At 49.0% G+C, this 4,171-nt stretch overlaps 1 pseudogene; it reads right to left on the reverse strand.

Moving 5' to 3' along the window:
* Positions 1 to 2,595: 2,595 nt before the first annotated feature.
* Positions 2,596 to 3,550, reverse strand: LOC101179378 (annotated as a pseudogene).
* Between the last annotated feature and the right edge of the window lie 621 nt (positions 3,551 to 4,171).

Genomic DNA, 4,171 nt, shown 5'->3' on the forward strand with positions numbered 1-4,171 from the left:
TGAATGTGTCCAAAGGTCCCAAGTTGGATAACTAGACTAGAGGTCAAGCAGCCTTATGTTGAGTAAATATTTGAGAAGGAATGAAGACAAACGCAGAAACTCCTGTGAGCAATCACGAGGAAGGTCAGGGGCGTTTGTTAAACAAAGATCAACAAAGACAATCTCAGAGGCAGAAGTCAGGGACAGAAAAACCCACGCACCTGGGATGGTCCCTATGGGTCCCCATCTTAGGTGCCCAGTTAAAGATGAAAGGCACAGAGGCCCTGCCACAAGCCAGGTGGGAAGGGCTGTAATCACCTCTGACTCCTGCTGAGAACTGAACCCTCTGCTCTGTGCCTCCCCAACCAAATAACCTGAGGCCTCTCCTCAGCCCTCGGCCACTCTCTCCTCCATAGTATCTGACTGCAGATCTTCATGAAGTTCATGACAAACTGGTCACCTCCACTAGGAAGGAAGCAAAGACAGTTGTAAAATAGGATGACAGGTTGGCTTATTTTAATAGGAAGAATAAAATTTAAAGTTATTTTTTCAGGACCAAAGAAAATCAAGTACTTTGCTTCAAGCAAAACTGGGATCTCTATGCAGAAAGAGACAGGTCTGAGTTTGAATCCTGGCTCCACCACTTAACAGCCGTGTGAGCTTCCTAAACTTGCATTTCCTATCTGTGAAATGACAATGCCAGCCACTCACAGGATTCTTAGTGAGATAGGCATGAAGGTGCCCAGGGCAGGGCTGGGTCACTGCAGCCCCTTGGCATCAGTCCCTTTCTCCAGAGGACAGCTCTACTCATTCTCCTAGTCCCTGGCAGTTGTCACAGTCTGTGCCCCAAACCCCTTTCAGTTTCCTTCTCTTCCCTCTTCTGAATCCTCCAGGCCAGATACTCTGGAGTTAGTCACTGTCTTAATTCCATCTGCATCCCCTCCTTCCAACACTCACTAGGAACTGTCACTTAGAATCATACATGTGACAGGCTGGGCACTGTGGCTCACACCTGTAATCCTAGCACTTTGAGAGGCCGAGGCAGGCGGATCACGAGGTCAGGAGATCGAGACCATCCTGGCCAACATGGTGAAACCCCATCTCTACTAAAAATACAAAAAATGAGCCGGGCGTGGTGGCGTGCGCCCACAGTCCCAGCTACCAGGGAGCCTGAGGCAGGGGAATCGCTTGAACCCGGGAGGCGGAAGTTGCAGTGAGCCGAGATCGTGCCACTGTACTCCAGCCTGGCGACACAGCAAAACTCCGTCTCAAAAAAAAAAAACAAAAAACAAAACCATACATGTGGCAAAATGCTTAAAAACATGGGCTGTCCTCAGACACATGAGTTCAAATCTTGGTTCTGCCTGGTACAAAGCCGCACGATCTTAAGGGATCTCTGGTGTTGATAATCCTGCTTATCTTCCAGGGTGGTGAAGGTTACATGAGTTTTCCATATTAGATGCTAAGCATATTTCCTGGCTTGCAGAAAGAGCTTGGGAAATGCTAGCCATTGTGACTATCAGTTCTTTCTCACATGTGTCCCATCTGGGGCTGACCCCCATCACTGCACACCTGATGATGAGCCAGTTTCCCAGCTGCTCCCCTGCCCCTAGCCTCTCACTATCCTAATCAAACCTACATCCTGTTGCCAAACTCTGCTTCCTCCCATGCCCCTTGGGTCCTAGTTCAAGAACCCGCTGAGGCCAATAACATTCAGTTCAAGCCCTCACCCACCCTTCCCCTAAACTCTACTTCCTACCACTTCCTAAAAACACACTTGCCACTCCAATCAGCCAGCTCTCCTGTCACCCAAAGGTATAAACTACCTTGGCTCTGCCCTTCCAAGCCTCTGCTCAGCACAGCTAATCTTATTTACCTCCTCCCTGCCTTATGCCTTTCCAAATTTTACTCCCTTCTACAACCTCCTGCTTTGGTGTCACCTCCTCCAGGAAGCTTTCTCTGACCTGAACTCTCCTGTCCACGCTCCCTTCTCTGAACTTCTGTAGTTCTCATCAGCACAAAGGCAGCCATAGCCTATGAGCCCTGAGACAGCTCTAAAGGCACAGGTGCATCTAAAGTAAATATTTGGTCATCAAGTGAGTCCAGTTTACAATGGAAAACCAGGAGGGAGACCGGGCAATTAAACAGCAGGTCAGGATCCCAACACTTATTAGTAACACTGGAGACAAATACAGTAACCATTGCAAAGAGCTCAAGTTTGCAATTACTATTTTAAGAGCCTAGGATGACTTTATACCACAGAAAGTCCCAAGTCATTAGCTGGGTTACTTGTCATTTATGTTGGTTTCATAAAAATAATCACTTTGAAAACATCAGATTGTTTTCTCTAATTGCAGGAACTATTTGGATGTTTCTTGCACAACCAAGTGAAGGTGACAGTGTGGTTTGTAGGGGTCTCCAGCTCCTCCCCGTGTAACTTCCATCAGCTTTCCAACCTCTCCAAATATAAGTAAAAACTGTGCTTACTATGCAAATGCAGCTCTAAGCCCCTCCTACACTGTAGTTCTGGAGCTGACACTACACACAGTGAGGACACTAAAAGGCTGATGAACACGCTGACTGCCTGCAGACAGAGCAGAGGGATGGTGCTGTCCCCTACTCTGTCTTGGACACCACCTTCTCCTCTGAAACAACACACTCCTCCACCTTGGAAGGGTGCTCCCGCCGTCTCCCTATGAGGTTCTGCATCTCACCACTGTCCCAAAGGGTCTGGGTCAAGTCTTCCACCAGGGCTGCTGCCTCCTCACTGTTTTTGGGCCAATGCACTTGCAGCCAAGCCTGAATTTCCTTGGCAGCACAGTCAACATCTGCTCCTTGGTGTGTACCTCTGGCCTCAGCCAGTGCTGACAGAGCTCTCGGAGGTAGCTGAGTACACCCTGCAGTCCCCTGGTTGCCTCCTTCTGGGGGCTGCCCTTGCCAGCACTCTGGGGAAAGGGCTCAGACTGAGGGCTATCCTCCTGCAGTACAGCTTCCTGCACCCAGGAGTCATCCTTTAGGAGCATTATGGTGACCTCCTCCCCCGTCTCTCTTCCTCTTTGACAGAGCGGGAGCATCGCCATCTTGGATAAGCCCATTCTAAATCCAATCAAAAGCCTAAATCCAAAGGGCATCAGCCTAATGGCTAAGGTCAGCATGACCATAAGCCACAAATTAACATCTCTGACCAGAAACATTCCAAACTCCTCCCCAACCAGAGACATGCTAGCCCCGAGATAACCTGCGTCCTGCTGGAAAGATGTTAGCCTCAAGATAACCTCCTTTCTGCCCAGAGATGTTTCAACCCCGCCCAAAACTTCTGCCCCACACAGAAACATTCCAAGCTTGTAATAAGACCCCTCATCCTAAAACCAATATATACTCTTAGTCTGTAAGAGAAAGGGCCCCTAACTGAAATCGGCCAGAAGCCCCTCAGGTTTTATCTAAAGTAACCCTGTCTTTAACTGTCTAGCCACAGTTCGTGTTTCTTTCCTCTTTAACTCTTACACTCTTGAGGCACCTGGACCAAGGGGCTCAGCGGAGTGGTCACTCTCAATATCTCTGTGGCCATCATCCAAGGTCCTGGGGCAATCACTTAGGCTTCAAGCCTTGAACCTCAGTCTTCTCCAGCCAGGCTCTGGGGTAAGACACCTTCCTCCTCAAATCTCAACAAGTAGTCCTGCTGAGAAACAAAAGAGAACCATCATCACTAAGTAGACTGTCCTAAAGCATCTAACTCACGAGAGCCCAGGTCAGACCACCAGGTTGTTCTTACATATGCAAACCAACAGATGCTTCATGTCCCTCTTAAAGGAAAAATGGCTTATTCCTGAAAACAACTCTCCCTGGGGTAAGAGAAGTTAAGAAGTATTACACATGGCCAGGCGTGGTGGCTCACGCCTGTAATCCCAGCACTTTGGGGGGGCCGAGGTGGGTAGATCATGAGGTCAGGAGTTCCATACCAGCCTGGCCAACATGGTGAAACCCTGTCTCTACTAAAAATACAAAAATTAGCTGGGGGTGGTGGCATGTGCTTGTAGTCCCAGCTACTTGGGAGGCTGAGGCAGGAGAATCACTTGAACCTGGGAGGCGGAGGTTGCAGTGAGCCAAGACCGTACCACTGCACTCCAGCCTGGGCAACAGAGACTCCTCCCTTTGTATTTTAGCAGAGACAGGGTTTGTTCCTTTTCTCTTG

The sequence above is a fragment of the Nomascus leucogenys genome, chromosome 6 (assembly GCF_006542625.1).
Source record: "Nomascus leucogenys isolate Asia chromosome 6, Asia_NLE_v1, whole genome shotgun sequence".
Taxonomy (NCBI): domain Eukaryota; kingdom Metazoa; phylum Chordata; class Mammalia; order Primates; family Hylobatidae; genus Nomascus; species Nomascus leucogenys.